General features: G+C 49.8%; 1 protein-coding gene across 1 annotated transcript in view; it reads right to left on the bottom strand.

Annotated features, from left to right (window-relative positions):
* Myl2 (myosin light chain 2) overlaps nt 1-2,144 on the bottom strand; it is a 12,755-nt gene extending 10,611 nt beyond the window's left edge. The window contains exon 1 of the mRNA XM_029477731.1: nt 2,049-2,144. The gene's annotated coding sequence lies outside the window, so the exon portion shown is untranslated. The remainder of the gene's footprint in view (nt 1-2,048) is intronic.
* Between the last annotated feature and the right edge of the window lie 18,460 nt (nt 2,145-20,604).

Below are 20,604 nucleotides of genomic sequence, written 5' to 3'. Positions count from 1 at the left end.
CACTTTGTAGACCAGGCTGGCCTCGAACTCAGAAATCCACCTGCCTCTGCCTCCCGAGTGCTGGGATTAAAGGCGTGCGCCACCACGCCTGGCTTTCACAGTGCTTTCTGAAGATGTCCATGGAAGGAGGGTACATTTTCTTCTAGCCTCAGGCCCTGGGTGGTGGCTTGGCACTGCTGGGGGTCCTGTTAAAGTAACAATTGCTTTCTGAAGCTAAGAGTCAGCCCCTGGCAGAGTCAGAGATGTCAGAAGCCACGAGAGCAGGGTATAAAAGACTGGGGCTGGAACTCCTAGCTTTGGCAAAAACCATCCAGCCAAACAAAATAAGGGCTGGCGAGAGGGCTTGGGTGTTAAGAGGATTCTACTCTTCTAGAGGAATTGAGTTCAATTCCCAGCACCCAGGCCAGGAGGCTCAAAACTGCAGGGGTTTGTCACCCCCTTCTGGTCTCCCAGGGCACATGCACTCTCGTGGGCATATCCATGCAAAGACATACATACACATAATTAAAGAGATTAACTCTTAAAAAAAAAAAGTCTGAGACAGGGTTCCTGTTAAAGTAGAATTTGGGATAAATTGTGAGCAGCTTGGGGACCTAGAGGGGTAGAGATGCTTTATGCCTTTATTTTCCTCTCTGTGTCGTCCTGGCTGGCCTGGAACTCTATAGACCAGGCTGGCCCCAAACTCACAGAGTTTCCACATGCCTCTATCTCCCAAGGATCAGATTAAAGGTGTGTGCTACCACTGCCTGGCTTGTTTTAAGCCTTTTACCTGTCTGTTTGAGACAAAGTCTTACTATGTAGCCCAGGCTGGCCTTACATTTGGGAGCCTCCTGCCTCAACCTCCCCAAGTGGGTGCTGGGATCACAGACCTGGACCACCGTGCCCAGGGTGGGGAGGGTTTGAATTCATCTTCTCTGCAGGTGCCTTTCTCATGCCAACTGCAGAATGACTGTGTGTGGCTCAGCTGCCAGGAGCGAGGCCCCTTGTCCCGGGCCTACATGGCTGGGTTTGAAATTCCTCAGCAGAGCCTACAAACCCCGTGAGCAGGAGAGCAAGGACTAGTCTATGTGCTCTGGAAGGCGGAACCAGGTGAGGCGAGGCCCCTGCGTTGTCTCACTGGTCTCTTCTGGAGGTGGCCTTACCACGACCAGTCTGCCTGTGTGCCGGGTGATGGAGTCCATGTCTCTGTAGAAGGCGCTGCCATCCTAGAGTGTGGCTGATGGCTGCTGTCACCAAGGATAATGTATCTCCTCCTGTCAAGATGCCGAAGGTGTTGGTGACAGCTGCCCCTGGGAGTGGCAGCCACTCAAGCTAGCCAGAGGGAGTCAGGGGAGGTAGATCTCCTTCCCGGAGCCACTGGGTGCTGAGTGCTGCTCTGGCAGGCACCATGGCTCTGTGCTCCATGGAAGATGGGCATGCAGGACTACCTTGAACATTCTGGAAGGCTCCTCAGCTCAGCTGTGTTCAGTCAGGTCAGCTCTTACACCCAGCGCTGGCTGGACCTAGAAGTGCCACACTGAATTCCTTTTTGTCCTCATTGTCCCCAGCCCTTTTTCTTTTTGTATCTCTCTCACTCTCTTAGATCTCCAGACCCAAAGCTCCTGCCACCTTGATTCGGCCCTTGGCAGACGTTTTCCTCTTCTGTCCCTAGGAAACCTTGAGAACACAGTCCCCTCTCATCTGGCCCTAGGTCTAGCCTACGGCAGTAGCTGCCAATCACATTGGGGGTCTCCCCTCTCTCGCCACCCTCCCCCCACTTCACACACTCCTACCCTAACTCTTTCCTCTCTGTCCTGCTCTGATGACCACCCTCCCCCCACCTTAGCCTGACAGCTAAGATCACTTAGCAATTCACCTTCCCAGGCTTGACTGCCACAGTCACTGAGCGCTGGGGTTTCCAGGTCAGCTTTTCTGGGAGCCCCCACCGGCCCCCGGACACATGAATTCACCAGACTGAACCTTGGCGTCTTTACCCCATGAACAAGCCAACAGCTCCAGTCTTAGGACGCTGTTGCTCTGACGATGGCCAACAGCTGATGTGTACTTACTGTGTGCTGTGACTGCGGGTGGCCTGCGCAGATCCAGGCACGAGAGGACAGACAGGCAGACACACATCGTGGGGGCCGGGGTACAGAGAGACTGAGATTACTGTCCGGCCTTCCTGACCCCACTTCCCACTCCAGGCTGTGGACACTCAACTCTTAAGGGCAGATGCTCCAAGCTCCGAGTTCAAATGGTCTTGTCCGTTTGGCTTGTGCTGGGTCCTCAGAAGTGGAAGAGGGCTTCACACGGCGACATCCCCAGCCTCTGCAGCGATCTTCCTTCACTGAGGCCCCAGCAACACCAAGTACATGTCACTGGCTTGCCCGCCTCCCAGGGCATGCCAGGCACTGCCCAAGCTCCTCCCGGTCTGTGCCATCCCAAACCACACCGTAAGCAGATGTTTATATAATAAGGCCCATTTCTCAGATAACAAAACTGAGTGTCAGAGATGATCCTTTCTGACGGCCCCACAACCAGAGTCTCTGCTTGGGCAACACTGGATTTGGTGCAGGTTGTTGGAGTTCCTCTCTGTGTACTTCCTTTTGGCCAGCAGTCCCCACTGTCCCCCACTCTGGAGCAGAGACACCCCCCGCCCGTACCCCACCCCGCCCGCACCCCCCTCCCCCGCCCCCAGGAGCCAGACACTGTTGGTCTCTTTTTTCCCCCACTGCATTTTCAGCCTGGGCTGCCTGGCTGGCTGGGGACACAATCTCGGGAGGTCCTCTTTTTAACAGTGCCCTTCACATGCCCTCGGGCGCTGTCCTGCCAGTCGTGCCTGACATACCAGGGCATTGTCCTCTGTGTGAGACTGAGATGCCAGCGACAGCTGTGGCCTGACCTGTCTGCAGCCCCTTCGCTGAGGAACTTGGAACCATGACAGTCCAGAGGGTTTATGTGATCTATATAAAGGCCATGGTCTGCTCTTCAGTCATGCGACCTGGGGTCACGGGGTGAAGGGCCTTTCAGCGTGTCTTCAGCCAACACTCTGTGGGGGCTCTGAGCCTGGGATCACAGGCCAGTGTGGCCTCAGCTCTGTGGACACTCAGGACAACGCCTCCTGGCTCAGATGGAAGCCACTCCAGCAGGGTGAGGGGCCAGCCACCTTTGTGGTCCCCACTCAGCTGTTTCCAGGAGCAACTTCTCTTTGCCATAGGGCCACGACTGAAATGGCCCCAGATGCTGCCAGCCATCCCCAGGGAGAGGAGAATCAGTGTGGCTGGGATGGTGGCCAGGACAACATGACATGGCTCTGTTGGTGCCTCTGACGTTACGAACCTGTTCCTGGGTGTTAGGTGACAGCTAAGTCCTTATTCTCACTCGGAAGTGCAAGGTTCCCCTTCCCTCTGCCCCTTGTCACTGAGTCTATAACATTATCCCCTATGTCACCATCAGAACTCAATTAGCTCCTTGTACTTCCTGCAGGGCACAGCCAAGCCTCTCCTGTCCCCTGGATGACACACAGCCACTATCTGTCATTTTCATGACTCCTGTTCTTCCTCTCAGCATTCACTGTCATTCCAGATTTGGGATTTGACTTTATTTCTGCAAGTATCCACCTCCCACCAGAACTTCGGGAGTGTTGAGAGAATTGCGTGTGTTTTCGTTGGTGTGCCCCACCCCCACCTCCAGCACCTAGAACTCTAGGAAAGTCTAAATCCTTGGAACCCCCGCGCCCCCCACAAGCCAGCCTGTCTCTGTACAACTCTTCTGGTAAAACAGCTTCCTCTCTCTGCACAGCTCTCTCTAAAGTAGCCTCCCTTTCCTCTCCTCCTGAGAGTTGGGCATATCCCATTCTGTCAAATCTTTCTCTGATTCATCACTTTGTCTGCCACTCAATTAGGCATCACTTTCAAACATGGCTGCTCCCTTCCACAATCTAACTTTTCCTTCATTGTTTGGGATTAAAGGTGTGTACAAAAGCATGTCTGTGTTCTAGTCGGAGGGATTAAAGGTATAAGCTAAAGCCGAGTCACACCACAACTGGAAATTGGTTTTGCCAGTCAATAACAGTCTCAGGGTTCACAGTGTGATCAAATAAAATACCCCGCAGCAGGTTGTCAGCTTGGCTCTTGTGGGAAGAGGCGTTCACCTGAAGAACTGTCCCATTGGAGTGACGGGTGGGCACATCTGTGGGGTATTTTCTTGGTTGATGATTGATGTGGAGTAGTGGGTAGCCCACTGTGGCTTATACAAGAAAGCAGCCCGAGCAAGCCACACAGAGCACAGTAGTACATGGCTTCCTCCCGGCTTGTTCCTTGAGATCCGGCCTGGCTTCCAGCGATAACAGACTCACCGGGAAGCCAGAATTTGTCCTCTCCTCCTCTTGTTAGCTTTTGGTCACGATGCTTATCACAGCAACAGAAAGCGCACCAGCACAACAATGCTTAAATGGAAAGCTTAGAAGACCTGTGGGAAACCAGAGAATTTCCAGAAAGATCCCTGGGGAGTTGGACTTGACTGTCAGCTGAAGGATCTTAAGGTAAGATCTGTCTCCGAGAAAGGCCCATCCCCAGCTCTAGGAGGTCTGTGCCCTGACCCAGGCGCTACAGGCAAGAGGCTATGCCTCCTCCCGCCTAGAAAGTTTCCGTAGGCTGCCTGTCCTGTCCATCTCTAGCGGCAGTTCCGCATCCAGCCGGCAGGGGGAGCACGGCCACAGGCTCTGCGCTGCTTAGGGGACTGTGCAGTCGCGCGGGAGAGGGGGCGTGGAGGGGGTTGCTGTTAGATTTGTCCCCGTCGCCTTGGTCATGGCATCTGGCTCACCAGTAGTTGAGGCTTTTGGGAGCCAGGGATTGGAGGGTCCTGGGGTTGGAACTCAGGCCTAGCGAATGCTACACACTCTCTTATGATTTGATTCTGGATGTAAACTCTAGCAGGAAGTGTCACTCACTATCAAAGCCCAAGAGACCTGGTGTCACCACTGGGGACCCCTAGGACATGGTTTATTTGTTTTAATTTAATTTAATAATTTTTTAGATATAACCTCCTAGGCTAGCCTCGACCTCACAGCCCTCCTGCCTCAGCCCTCCTGAATACTGGGCTCACACTTCCTTGGTACTGAGTCACTTGTTCTCAGAGTCTGCAGGGCTGGCCTGGAGTCATTTCCTCCTCCTCCTCTTCCTCCTCCTCCTCCCTCTCTTTCTCTCTAACTTTCTCGCTCTTTCTTCTTTTTTTTTGAGACAGGGTTTCTCTGTGTAGCTCTGTCTGTGTTGGAACTCTCTCTGTAGACCAGGTTAGCCTCGAACTCAGAGATCCACCTGCCTCTGGGATGGAAGGTGTGCACCCTGGCTCCAGGATTTTTTCCTTTACAAGTGCAGATTCTATGTTCTCTGCCACAAATCTTTACCACACTTGAGCTGTGAAGACAGTCTCTGGTGTTGCTTCTGAGATGTTTCGTTGTTTCAGGGTCTGCCTTTGTCTATCATCCATGTCAAGGTAATTTTGTAGGGAGAGTCAAGTGTGAGTGAACAAACTTGATTTTCTTATTTACTTTTTACATAGGGAAGATCAGTGTATTGTACTACCAAATTGTATAGGCAACTTCCAAATTGAAAGCCAGTTGCCTATAGGTGAGGAGATCCTCAGTTTCCTGTGTGCCTCTCCTACCCACACCCCGAAGCTCTAAGGTGACCCTTGAATCACGTGATGGGGCTGGAGAGATGGCTAAGTAGTTAAGAACACTTGTATCAGGCTGCGGTGGCGCACGCCTTTAATCCCAGCACTTGGGAGGCAGAGGCAGGCGGATTTCTGAGTTGGAGGCCAGCCTGGTCTACAGAGTGAGTTCCAGGACAGCCAGGGATACACAGAGAAACCCTGTCTCAAAAACCAAACCAAACCAAACCAAACCAAAGCAAACCAAACCAAACAAAAAAAAAAAAAAAAAAAAAAGAGAAAGAAAAGAGTGATCAGTACTCTTAATTACTGAGCTACCTCTCCAGCCCCTATATTTTGTTTATTTTAAAATTTATGCGCCGTTTCTGCTGAGACAGGTTCTCTGTATTATGTAGCGTTGGCTGTCCTGGAACTCACTGTGAAGACAGCAGTTCTCAACCTGTGGGTCACGACCTCCCCCCTTTTTCACAAAGGTCGCATGTCAAATATCTGGCATATCAGATACTTACATTATAACAGTAGCAAAATTAAGATTATGATGTAGTAACGAAAACGATTTTTATGGCTAGGGGTCACCACAACACGAGGAACTGTATTAAGGGCTCTTAGCGTTAGGAAGGCTAAGAACCCCTGATGTAGACTAGGCTGGTCTCAAATGCACAGAAATTCACCTGCTCCTGCTGGGATTGGTTAAAGGCGTGAGCCACCACACCTGGCTTTTTTTTTTTAATTTTTAAAAAAGATTTATTTATTATTATATCTAAGTACCCTGTAGTTGTCTTCAGACACACCAGAAGAGGGCGTCAGATCTCATTACGGATGGTTGTGAGCCACCATGTGGTTGCTGGGATTTGAACTCAGGATCTTTGGAAGAGCAGCCGGTGCTCTTAACCACTGAGCCATCTCTCCAGCCCCACACCTGGCTTTTTAATGTTTTTGAGACAGAGTTTTGTTATGCAGCTTGGACCAGCCTTGAACTCCTAGCAATTCTCTTGCCTCAGGCTCTTGAGTGCTGTTCCAGGTTTCCAGGCCTGTCCCCCTGGAGGCCTTCAGGGCCTGGTGTGGTCTCAGGAGGCCACTACTCCCTCTGTTCCCCAACCCCTGTCCGCCCTCCCTCCCTGCCCTGGAGCTCGATTAACAGGAGGTGCCGTGGGCTGCTGGTCTCAGCCTGGACCAGCAGGGGGCAGTGCAGGCTGCAGGAGTCTCTCATGGAGCTGGAGGCTCGACCGCATTGCTAGTCAGAACTTTCCCACAAGGTGGCGGTATGACACAGCCCACTGTTCTCCAGGAGCCCTGTTTTAAGCCACACTTAGACACAAGCCCTGCTCGGTCCTCTTATGTGTCCCAGACTACTGAACCCAGGAACTGAGACATGGGTGTCACATCTGTATGGGAGCATGGTGGAGCACATAAGACCACCTCAGAAACTTTGATGTCACGGGATGAGGAAGACACCTGTATTTAAAAAAAAAAAAATTCTTCATGGCTTGCATCGGAAAGCCCCTCTTGTTGTCTCACCATTACCGAGTGCGTTTCTTTTGTCTTTCTAGAAGTATCTCTGGGGATTTTAGGGAATAAAACTGGTGTTCGTGAAAGGTGGTTCTGAAATTCTGGGGATTTAGAGGCTGATGGCTAAGGAAGTGTCTTAGTTATTGTTCTAGTCCCGTGACGTGAATCCATGCACATCTCGGCCGGGGCACAGTGGCAGGCAAGCGTGGTGCTGGAGAGGTAGCTGAGAGCTCACACCAGGTCTCTAAGTTATAGGCAGAGAGAGAGGAGAGAGACAGTGAAAGAGACAGAGAGACAGACACAGACAGACAGACTTGGCCTGTCATGTTCTTTTGAAACCTCAAAGCCCACCCACATCTCCAGCGACACCTCCTCCTCCAACAAGTCCATATCTCCTAATCCTTTCTAAACCATCCATCAACTGGGGTCCAACCGTTCAAACATGTGAACCTACGGGACCATTCTCATTCAAACCACCACACACAGCAATTACTTTACACCATACAATCTCTCTTTAGACATAGATGCCTGTATGTTTTTAATGTATATGGGTGTTCTGTTGGTATGTGTATCAGCGCACTGGAGGTGCGCTGGGTATGAGAAGAGGGTATGAGATCCACGGGACTGCAGTTATAGGAAGCTGTGAGCGGCCATGGAGGTGCTGAGCATCGAACTTCAGACCTCTGGAAGAGCAGCCAGTGCTCCTAACTACTGAGCAATCTCCCTAGGACCTTACATCATATCGTCTCAAACTTGAATAGACTAACCTAAACACAGGTGGCGTACTGGCTGGTTTTGTGTGTCAACTTGACACAGCTGGAGTTATCACAGAGAAAGGAGCTTCAGTTGAGGAAATGCCTCCCTGAGATCCAACTGTAAGGCATTTTCTCAATTAGTGATCAAGGGGGAAAGGCCTCTTGTGGGTGGGACCATCTCTGGGCTGGTAGTCTTGGGTTCTATAAGAGAGCAAGCTGAGCAAGCCAGGGGAAGCAAGCCAGTAAAGAATATCCCTCCATGGCCTCCGTATCAGCTCCTGTTTCCTGACCTGCTTGAGTTCCAGTCCTGATTTCCTTGGTGATGAACAGCAGTGTGAAAGTGTAAGCTGAATAAACCCTTTCCTCCCCAACTTGCCTCTTGCTCATGATGTTTGTGCAGGAATAGAAACCCTGACTAAGGGCTGGTGAGATGGCTCAGTGGTTAAGAGCGCCGACTGCTCTTCTGAAGGTCCCGAGTTCAAATCCCACCAACCACATGGTGGCTCACAACCATCCGTAACGAAATCTGATGCCCTCTTCTGGAGTGTCTGAAGACAGCTACAGTGTATTTATATATAATAAATAAATAAATAAATCTAAAAAAAAATTTAAAAATTAAAAAAAAAGAAACCCTGACTAAGACAGGTGGCAAATAACACAAAACTCTTCTTTTCATTTTATTAGGGAAGTTTTTTTTTTTTTTTTTTTTTTTTAACTGTGTTTTACTTGAACTCATGATTCTCCTACCTTGGCCTCCTGAGTCACAGGGCAGTGGAAGTGCAGGACGATATCCCACCAAAGCTTACTGTGCGCGAGTGTGTGAGTGTGTGGGCATGCATGTGTGTGTATATGTGTGCGTGCCTGCATGCACGTGTGTGTGCATGCATGTGCACATGTTCCTGAATATGCTTGTGTCTTAGCAGTCATGCCTTTGCGGGGCACAGGGGAAATGCCAGCAAGGCTGAGGCTCCTGTGACCCTCATTACTGGTGAAGGGCCCCAGCAGTGACAGGTTCTCGGCTCCAGTACCTGCCTTTTCTTCTGCTACATTAGAAGCAGGGTTACCCATCATGCCTAAGCCACGTTGTTGGGCCCCACCTGCAGGCTTAGATTTTGTTTTCAAGCCTATCTTATTTAGGGTTCTTAAATGCTTTAACCTCCCTTCTAGCCAACCTCTCAGAGGCAGGAGAAAAGAAAGATAAATAGGAAATGGGAGTTGTGGCCCTGTTTAGAAGTCGTTCTTTGTGGGGAGAGTCCAATCTGTGCTGTCAGGACATCAACAGTCTCATCCACAACATCAAACATGGATCCGTAGCAGCAACTCGATCCAGAAGAAACTGCGAGGCTCTGCTGAGTCTGCAGGAGTCCGTGGAAGCAGCAAGCAGCAGCCAGGATACCACCAGAAGTTCTTTGCTGAGCCTCTCTCAATGAAGTCACGAGCGAAGATCAGAGACCAGTGGAGAGCTGCAAGGTGGGTTTGTGTACGAGTGTCTCGTTCGCTGTCTATGGGGTTCTACTTATGCTCGTTCCAAACATCCCGTGTCCTCTCAAGTGTCTGCGTCAGCAAAACATCCTCTCATAAGACAGCTTCCAGGGCTGGAGAGCTGGCTCGGCGGTTAAGGGCACTCACTGACTGCTCTTCTGAAGGTCCTGAGTTCAAATCTCAGCAACCGCATGGTGGCTCACAACCATCTGTAATGAGATCTGATGCCCTCTTCTAGGGTGTCTGAAGACAGCTACAGTGTACCTACATATAATAATAAATAAATGTTTTAAAGACAGCTTCCAGAAGAACATCACATGACACAATTGAGTCCCCAAAAGAAACCAGAAATTTCCACTTCATCCTGTGTCACCGCTGCTGTGTCTGCCCCCAGTGAGTCACTTTGGAGCAACTGTACCAGTATCTTAACTTACAGATGTCAAAACACTGTTAGAATGCCAGGCGGCCCGGGTGGAAAACCCAACCATAGGCAGCATTTGAAGGGAGCCCTATACAAGCCAGACAGTGCCTGGGCCTCTGCCAAACACTAGCCTGTTTAACGTTTTAATTTAGGCTGTACACGGTGGCACATGCCTGTCATCCCAGCACTAAGGAGGTGGAGGCAGGAGGTGTGTAAGTTTGAGGCCAGGCTGGGCTGCAGAGGGAGACTCAATTTCAAAACACAGAACAGCCAGAAACTCCCAAGGTCACCCAAAACAAAGTTGGAGAACCCCACAGCCAGGAGGAAGCGGAGGGGACAGTGAACTATTTGGAACATTTCTGGGACTTGATCCCAAAACAGAAAAGGAAAATTAGGGGAAACTGGAAATCTGATCAATTGTGGGCTGCAGTGGGTAATGTAGAGCCAATATTCCTCTGTTAACAGCAATACACTTGCTCCCTTGGCGTAAGATGTCAGAAGTAGGGGAGGGCGTTGCAGCCTGTGGCAGCTCCCTAAAATGTGTGGCCATGCAACATCCACAGGGGACAGCATGAGTGCCTCACAGTTGGGACTCTACTGAAAACCCTGTCCCATTTGGCAATCGCCTGTGGTGGTGAATGTGGTGGTCTCTACACTTATCACCTAGACCGTGTGTGCTTCGGGCTCTCCTTGCTTGCCGCTCTGCGGTCTGTACTCAAAAGCAAAATTTAGTTTCAGTTTGTCAGACACGGGCAAGGCCAGGATCACACAGGCTGGAAAGCCTTGTGGATGATTTTTCTGTTTTCCTCAATACTCTTTTGAGTTGTAAAACCCTCTTCTCCTCTTTCTGCCTGTTCCGATGCTTCAGATGTGACCCTAAATCCTGGGTATTTGGGGACATGCAATCATGTCCCTTAGAGAAGCAGCTGCTGTCACACCGAGTCAGCGTGGGGCAGCTGCGGAGAGGAGAGCGGTGGGTCCTGCTTACATGACTATTCGGAGGAAGCTGGGTCTGATCAGCAGAGACTTAGGGACGAGGGGAGTTGGGTCTGATCAACAGAGACTTAGGGATGAGGGGAGTTGGGTCTGATCAATAGAAACTTAGGGACGAGGGGAGCTGGGTCTGATCAACAGAGACTTAGGGACGAGGGGAGCTGGGTCTGATCAGTAGAGACTTGAAGATGGTTCTTGGGAAGATGGGATCAGGAACTGATAGGTGCCTATCAGGAAAGGTGTTTGTTGGTACAATGAACACGCCTCTGTCTTCAATTTAAAAAAGTATCATGTCAGAGGGGTGCTATCTGATGACCGGACTTATACCCACACATGTTTAATCTGTCTCCCACCTTGGGTAACTGTGTAACCGCATCTGCAATCAGCTAGCTATGTGCTCAAGTCTGCAGGACATGCCTGGCTAGACATTTATTTTTGGCTTGCTGAAATTGTGCTTTGGAATAAAAAAAATAAGGTTAGGGGGCTGATTGACCCAGCAGGAGGGGGGAAGGAGGAAGGGAAACTATTGGGAGGCCTTTTGTAATGATGGAACGTTTGTAATGTTGATGTTATGATTTCTTTTAATAAAATAGACAATGATGTCACTGTTCATATGAGCAGGATTGTGATGGTATAAATAAAGATGGCCTGATTTATTTGGGGCCACTGGCTTGAAAGTCAACAAACAGGTGGTCAATGACTTCATTTGTGCCCGATGCCCTGTCCCTGTCTCAGGACCTGAACCTTGCAGCTAGAGCTGGTCTTCAGTACTATAACTGCTACATTTTGGTTTTTTTTTTTTTTCATAAAGTTAGTAGTTGCCTTGTGATACTTTGTATACACTTGGCCCAGGGAGTGGCACTATTAGAAGGTGTGGTCCTGTTGGAGTGGGTGTGGTCCTGTTGAAGTGGGCGTGGTCCTGTTGGAGTGGGCGTGGCCCTGTTGGAATAGTTGATAATGGACTGAACCTCTGAACCTGTAAACCAGCCCGTTAAATGCTGTTCTTATAATTTAAGGGGTTTGCAACCCCATAGGAAGAACAGCAATATCAACCAACCAGACCTCCCAGAGCTCCTAGGGACTAAGCCATCAACAAAGGAGTACACGTGGCTCCCACTGCATATGTAGCAGAGGATGGCCTTGTCAGGCATCAATGGGAGGAGAGGTCCTTGGTCCTATGAAGGCTCGATAGATGCCCCAGTGTAGGGGAATCTAGGGTGGGGAGGTGGGAGTGGGTGGGTGGAAGAACACCTTCACAGAAGTATGGGGAGGGAGAATGGAATAGGAGGTTTCCGGGAGTTGTGGGGAACAGGGAAAGGGGATAACATTTGAAATGCAAATAAAGAAAATATCCCGCCGGGCGTGGTGGTGCACGTCTTTAATCCCAGCACTCGGGAGGCAGAGGCAGGCGGATTTCTGAGTTCAAGGCTAGCCTGGTCTACAAAGTGAGTTCCAGGACAGCCAGGGCTATACAGAGAAACCCTGTCTCAAAAAAACCAAAAAAAAAAAAAAAAAAAAAAAAAAAAAACAAAAAAAAAAAAAAAAAAAAAAAAAAGAAAGAAAATATCCAAGAACAAAGAAAAAAGAACATACAGTTGGGTGGAGAGTGAGGATCTGGGAGGACTTGAGGGAGCACAAACAGGATTGAAACATATTGCATGAAATGTTATTTTGATAAAAACAAATTAAAAAAAAATGTTGTCCTTACAAGAGTTGCCTTGGTCCTGGAGTCTGTTCACAGCAATAAAACCCTAAGTAAGACCCGCCTTTTTAAAAAGTATAGTGTTTTAATATAGCCAAGCATATTAATCCTTCCATCTGGTGTCCAGCGGTGCGCACCACTTTATTAGACAATAAAGTGCTCTCTCAGTCAAAGGTGGCAAGGATTTTGTGACATTTAAAAGAGGCACTTAAATGTCTTTTCCAAAATCTTTTTTTTTCTTTTCCTTTTTCTTTTTTAAGACAGGGTTTCTCTATGTAGTCCTGGCTGTCCTGGAACTCACTCTGTAGACCAGGCTGGCCTAGAACTCAGAAATCTGCCTGCCTCTGCCTCCTGAGTGCTGGGATTAAAGGTGTGCGCCATCACTGCCTGGCTTTCTTTTCCAAAATTTTTCTGAGTGTGATGGTACCTGGGAGGTTGAGGCAGGAGGATCACAAGTTCAATGTCAACCTAACACTGTATGATGAGAGTTCATCTTTAAAAAGAAAAAAAAATCAAAACAAGCAAAACCAAAACCAAAACCAAACCCAAAACCCTGGGGTCAGAGAGATGGTTCAGCTGGTAAGGGCACTTGCTCCTGAGTCTGAAAACCCAAGTTCAATCCCTACAACCCACTGTGGAAGAAGAGAGCTGTCTCCTGCAAATTGTCATCTGGCCTTCACCTGTGTGCTGTGTGACAAGCCACTGCTCCAATCTGTGGACACACACATACACATTCGTACATACACACAAACACACGCACTAAATAAAGGTGTAATAAATGCTATTAAAATCTGGATTTTAAGCTAGAAGAATTAATTATCAATACACCAGGACCTAAATTCATCATCTTTCATTCCATTCCAAGTCACCAGCTGGCTCATTCCTCTGGGGGCCACTGCTGGGAAGTCCCAGGACTGTCCTCCACTCTGAGACTCAGCCCTGTCTTGACCAGGTCACCCATTGGCTGACAGACAGCCACTGTGGTCATAACTCCCATTTGCCTGCATTCCAGGTGTGGGGCTCAGCATACACCAGATCTGGGGCCGTTGCTTAGTAACTATGTGGGTCTGTCACCTCAGGCAGGGCCCCTGTCTCTTACGGTGATGAACTGTCACCTACATCCTTGGCTCACATCTATCAGCTCTTTCCATGTACCTTGTTTATTGTGTTTGGTTGTTTTTGTTTTTCCAGATAGGGGTTCTCTGTATAGACCAGTCTGGTCTGGAACTCAAGAGATTTGCCTGCCTCTGTCTTCCAAGTACCTAGATTAAAGGTGTACACCACCACTGTCCAGTGTCCCTCTGGTTCTTAAAAAAGAAAAAAAAAAAAAACCCATCTTGTGTCTGGGGAGTTGGCTCAGCAGGTAAAGACCTGAACCCAGGGGAAAAGCAGCCGCGTTCTCAACCTCCAAGTCGTCTCTCCAGCCTCCTTATTTATTTGGAAGTAGGGTCTTACTGTATAGCCTTTGCTAGACTGGAACTTCCTGTGTAGACCAGGCTGGCCTTGAACTCACAGAGATCTGCCTACCTCTGCCTCCTGAATGCTGTGATTAAAACATGTGCAACTTCTCTCTCTCTCTCTCTTTCTCTCTCTCTCTCTCTCTCTCTCTCTCTCTCTCTCTCTCTCTCTCTCTCTCTCTCTCTCACCCACCCACCCACACACACACACACACACACACACGCACACACAATGTAGCCCAGTATGTCCTTTAACTCCTGATCCTCCCGATTCAGCCTCCCCAGAGTTTGGCCGCAGGTGGGCGTCGACCTGGGGTCTTCCTCTGGACAACTTTGAATCTGTTGTCTTAACTTTCTAAGTTGATGTACAAAGGTATGGGGCTTCATGGACAGATCTTTTATTTAAAACACTTTCATATGCACATTTCTTAATTCCTGAGACATGGTCTCACGTACCCCAAGCCAGTCCGCAACTTGCTATGTGGCAAGAAATGACTTTGAACCTATTTTGTGTGTGCCGCCTGTGCATGTGTTGAGCATGTGTGCAAGTCAGAAGACAACTTCCTGGAGTCAACTCTCTTATTCTACCATGTGGATCCTGGGGAATCAAACTCAGGCCGTCAGGCTTGGTGGCAAGCCCCTCCACCTGCTGAGCCCTCTCAGTGGCCCTCACCTTCATACTGCACCCGTATGTGTCACCAGGCTTCATTCATACACACCTCTTTATTTCTCGTCTTCATTTCCACCTGCTGAGTTTGAGAAGGAGTTTGAGGTCATTGCCGATGGGAAGTTAGCCAAGAGCAGACAGTCATTTTCCAGCTAAAAGATTACGAGAAGAGATGTGGATCTCGGCCTGTCTGGAAAGATCCCCAGCACCCGGAGGCTACAAGTGGCTGGACCCACGCTGCCTTCTCCCTCCCTCAAATCCTCACATCTTGTCTGTGGGGAAAATGCACATGTACGCATGCGCACACGCACGCATGCGCCTAGGCTGGGACCTGAAAGGGGGCTTGAGCAGGTCTCCAGCTGACCCTGAGAGAGTTCGTTAAGTCCACCCCTAGGTAAAGTTTTATCATTTTCTATCTAAATTCTTCTGGGTGCAAGAGAAACCTGCTGAAGAGGCTTTCGTGGATTTCTTTTTGTTTGTTTTGAAGGCAGTCTTGCTAGGCAGCCTAGGATAGCCAAGAACTCACCATGTCACCTAGGCTGACCTAGAACTCACGTCAGTCCTCCTGCCTCAGCCTCCCGAGTGCCGAGATTTACAGGTGTTGAGTCACCACACCCAGGTTAGGAAAGGGCTTACTGATGGGCGTGAAACCTTGGTAAAACAACCCAGTCCCTGATTCCCAAGAGTCTCAGCCCCCCAGAGCCAGGTGTCCCGGCTTTAAGCTCCGGACAGCATCTCAGGAATGGGAGTTGCCTTGCACCGTGGAGGAGAGATGGCCGGGTGCCAGCATTGGGCTCTGCTACTAAGAACATATGACTCCATATGTCCACAGGCTGGGCTGGCTCTGGGCCACCCTCCCCAGATGGTTATGTATAATTCACGCGTCTGGGATGCCGTGTCTGCTTCACTGCTCAGCCTTCGGCTAACAGACTGACAGTTCCGATCTCAGAGCTCATGGTGCTGCCTGGGAGGCCACCGAGGATCCTGGACAACCAGGGACCCCAGCATAGAAAACAGGCCAAATCAGTTCTTTAGGAAGCTTCTGGAAGGTCTTTGTTTGGATCCCTGCTTTAAGCTCTTTTCTTGGATATCTCAGCCTTGCGCTGAGCCCACAGGTCACTGTCATTTACACCAGGAGTCTCCACCCTTGGACATGGGCTCCTGTGGTGAAAGAGGGAAAAATTGGGCCTGGAAAATGGCTTAGCTGGCAAAGTGTTTGCCACATAGGCACAGAGATCCTGAGTCCAACCACAACACCTACATGAAAGAGATGGGCGTGGCCTGAAAAGAAGTCTCAGCGGTAAGTGGGGGCCTGCTGCTCTTACAGAGGACCTGAGTTCGATTCCCACTTCAAACCATTCACAACCACCTGTAACTCAAGCTCCAGGAGGTCTAAATGCCCTCTTCTGGTTTCCACAGGCATTGCACTTACCTACACCATCCCTCAACACACACACACACACACACACACACACACACACACACACACCTCAAGTTGATCCCTGCCCTCATACATGCATGGACCCCTCTTTCTGATGTGCTCCTGCATGCACACACAAAAAAACCTGTGAGATTTTTCAGCCCTCCCTTCTGGAGTTTTCCCATCTGTGTACCAGGTGAGGGATTAATGGCGTGTGGCTGGCCACTGCTGGGGGGCCCTGTGTTTGGCTGGCATAGCCTGGTGTGTGATGAAGTGGCCCAGGTACCAGTGACTTGTCAGCCTCAGCAACTTAGCTCCTATTTCAAAGCACAAAGGTGACCAGTGGGCTCAGGGTGGAGCACTTGCCTGGTGTACAGGAAGGATGGGAGTTCTGGTCTCAGTAATGTGAAAAGTCGGCCCATCAGGCACTGGAGAGAAGACTAAGCTACAGAGGACCTGGATTGGGTTCCTGGGCACCCACGCAGCTCACAATCATTTATCTGTAATTCCAGTTCCAGGAGATCCAGTGCCCTCTTCTGGCCACTGTGGGCACTGCATGCATGGTGCACAGATACACATGCAGACAACACACACACACACACACACACACACACACACACACGCACACGCACACGCACACGCACACGCACACGCACACGCACACAGAGCCAAGACAGCAGACACCAGGACTTCACATATTAGTAATGACTATGGTAGACCATCCCCTCTCTGTCTCTGACCTTCCGGATAGATAGTTCTCTATTCCTGCTTATCTAGAACCTTCTGCCCCGAGCTCAGGCTGAAGACATGATTTTATTTGATAGTGGGAAGCTTTGTCATTTTTCCCTTCCTGGGAGAGCCAGCTGTGCCAAGCATCTAGATGACTGTGGTGACTCTGAGCCCTGCTCCTCCCACCCCTCCATCCTTAGCAGCACCCACTGGAGCACAGAGGAATGAACGTTCTGAGATGCAGCAGCTCGGCTAGGAGGCTGCGACAGACCTCGGTCATGTGGAACCCGCTAAATTGAAAAGATCTTGGGTTAATCAAATCCTTTTCTCCCCTGCTTTTTATCAAAGTCAAGAGGGGCCGACCTACTAATTAGAAACGCCTTTTCATGTTAAACACAGGCACTTCAGAGATAAGGAGGGAAGACCCTGGACTCTGAAGTTCCCAGTGATGTTCCAAGCACGGCGTACTCCCAGACTCCCTGTGCTCTTGGGAGATGTCTCTGCTGCCAGTCAAGGACCGGAAAGCATCTTCTACAGGAGTCCCGAAGAGGAAGCGAGTGTGCGATGCTGACAACCACAGAGCAAGCTTTCATCCTGGGACGCCCTACCCAGTCACGAAGGCTGAGTTCTATTTTCATAAAGTCCATTTTGTGTTTTTGTGTGCATAAGTATTTTGCCCGCATGTATGACAGTGCACCGTATGTGTTCAGTGCCTGAGGCGGAGGGCAGAAGAGGGCGTCATGCCTGCCTGTATGTCTGTGCTCTGGATGTGAGCCAGCGTGTGGGAACTGGGAATCAAACCTAAATATTATAGAAGAGCGACAAGTGCTCTTATCCACTGGGCCAAGTCTTCAGATCCTGTTTTTATATTTTCACTGTGTATGTGTGTGTGTCTTAGTTAGGGTTCCTATTGCTGTGATGAAACACCATGACCAAAAAGCAAGTTAGGAAGGAAAGGGTTCATTCGGCTCACACCTCCACATTGTAGTTCATTACTGAAGAAAATCAGGACAGGAACTCAAGCAGGGCAGGAACCTGGAGGCAGGAGCTGATGCAGAGGCAGTGGAGGGATGCTGCTTACTGGCTTACTCCCTACAGCTCGCTCACCCTGCTTTCTTATAGAACCCAGGACCATCTGCCCAGGGATGGCTCCACCTACAGTGGGCTGGGCCCTCCCACATCAATCCCTTATTAAAACAATGCCCTCTGAGCTTGCCTACAGCCCAATCTTACAACGACATTTTCTCAATTGAGGTTCTTTCTTCCCTCATGACTCTAGCTTGTGTCTGTGAAGTTGACAGGGAACTGTCACAACGAGTGTGACCTGGAGGAGGCCAGCAGAGGATGGATGTGTCCTGCTCCATCTTGCTCCACTTTATTCCCCTGAGACAGGGTCTCTCCTTGAACCTAGAGCTAGCCTGCCATCCTCCCGGGGTGCCACCCAGCACTGGGGGGGGGGGGAGGGCGCGGGGACAGGTGTTTCTGCTTTGGGTTTGTCACTGATCATTTCAGCTCTGGTCGTCACATAGCCAAAGCAAGTGCTCCTGTCTGCCTAGCTGTCTCTCCAGCTCACGCCCCCCCCCCGTTATTTAAATGTAAACAAATGGAATAAAACTTCAGTTTTTCTGTATCACATTCGCAAGCTTCAGTAGCAGGGCTGTGGCTAGGGGGTTTCCATCATTCCAGAAAGGCTGCCTGGGGAGTTGTTTCTTTTTAAAGAGCTCACAACACCTATTTGCCATTGGGGAGGAATTAAGAATAAATTGGTTTCTGTTTTGTTGTTGTTGTTTTGTTTTATTAGAAAGTGTCTTACTGTGTAGCTCTGGCTGGCCTGGAATCTGCCTTCCTCTGCCTCCTTAGTTCTGAGATTAAAAGTGTCACAGGGTCAGCTGGTGTTGATGGCCCACACCTTTAATCCCAGCACTTGGGAGGCAGAGGCAGGCAGATTTCTGAGTTTGAGGCCAGTCTGGTCTACAGAGTGAGTTCCAAGACATCCAGGGCTACACAGAGAAACCCTGTCTGAGAAGCTGGTTCTACTTCTTCTTGTGGGTTGGCAGAACTGCTGGTACACAGGCTCAGAGAGGGCAGGGCAAAATCTAGAACAGGTGGGCTCCTGATGTCCGCCCCTTCCCTCTGGGGCATCAGACATTGCTGTATACCAGACTGAGGAGGGTGAAGCAGAGTTTAGGATGAATAGGGTCCACAGGGCTCCTGTCTACCCAAGAATGCCGTAAGTGGGGCCCTTAGAAAAGCAATAAAGAAGCTCAGGGAGCCAGCGTGGGGTAGGTGGCCTGGGTCCTGGCTCCCTTTGGCTGCTGCTGTGGTGGAAATGTCTGAAGCCAGCGCTGCTCTAATGTGAGCCTCTGTGAGTAATGGGAGCCTAGCCAGGCAGGAGGGTTCAAGGTCCATTCAACCATGAATGTTTCAGGGGAGGGTCTCCTCCCTAAGTGTTACAGCTCAGTAAAAACAGCCACTCTCAGACGATCCTTGGTGAAATAACTTGTGTGCTTTATTCCATGTGGACAGGGGCTCTGTGAACCCCGGGGAGTGGGATGGGATTTGGGAGGACAATGCATTCTATTGGCTGAGGCTAAGAGGCTGGTGATGCTCTATTTGCATGGAGAAGGCTTCCATGTCTCCGCTTCATGACTGACTACCTGTGACCATCTGGTTGGGGTCGTGGTTACATGACCCCCAAACAGGCATGGAGACAGGGAGGAAATTAGGTCTACTTGTGCCCTCTCAAACCTGAGATCTGTGGGGTCTGGGCACACTCCACCTCACCAGTCCCATGCCCATTCATTCCTCTCCTGGCACAGTCCCCGTGCCCTGCAGAAAACACACACAAGGGTCACAGGTCTAAGAACGGACTGGAAAGGGTGTGACTCATAACTCTCTACTGAAAAAAAAAGGAAAGAAAGAAACAAACCAGTCTCTACCAAAATTGGATGCTCAGTTTCCCAGATCCACCCCCACACTCCATGCTTTGATTATATGGAACATAGCAACACCAGGACCTTGTCCCCAGCCCTGGAACTCCTAGAGCCCTGTGCATGCTGGGCAGTCTCGAGTCTTGACTGTTCTGTCACACAAGCTCTGTCTCCCGCACACCGTTACTGGAGAGATTATGCCGAGTCAGGGCCTCATTACCCCTGGACTGAGCCTCCCAGCTGGTTCCCGATAGGAATTCCTGCCATGTGAACTTCCTGCCTGCCACCCATTCCTCCTCTTCTCTGTACAAATCTTTCTGGAACTTTCTAGGAGTCATCTCTTTCCTACCCTCTGGCCCCAGGGCTCAGTCCCTTGCTTGGTGATGGTTTCAGACACTGGCTCAATGGACCTGAGCCCTGGGATGCTTATGCTGAAGGTGAGGCTGGGGTGGGTCCCACGCTGTCATCTGGAGACACCATGGGCAGGTGAAAGGGACCAACAGGGATCCCAGAGAGCTTTCCAGTCTCTCCATTCAGGTCGGTTTGGGTTGTGTTTTGTCCTTCGGGACAAAGGTAGGTTTTTATATTTTTAAGATTTATTTAATGTATATGAGTTTACCACCATTGCTCTCTTCAGTCAGACACACCAGAAGAGGGCATCAGATCTCATTACAGATGTTTGTGAGCCACCATGTGGTTGCTGGGACTTGAACTCAGGACCTCTGGAAGAGCAGACAGCGCCCTTAAGCCCTGAGCCATTTCTCTAGCACCAAGACTGGATATCTTAAAGAATCTTTGAGGGCTGAGAGATTGCTCAGTGGTTAGGAGCACAAAACTCGCGTAGACATAAAATAAAAATCTTTAAATAATTTTTTTTTTTTTTTTTT

The sequence above is a fragment of the Mus caroli genome, chromosome 5, assembly GCF_900094665.2.
Source record: "Mus caroli chromosome 5, CAROLI_EIJ_v1.1, whole genome shotgun sequence".
Classification (NCBI taxonomy): Eukaryota; Metazoa; Chordata; class Mammalia; order Rodentia; family Muridae; genus Mus; species Mus caroli.
The sequence above is the reverse complement of the archived record's forward strand: the minus strand, read 5'-3'. Positions and strand labels throughout refer to the sequence as shown.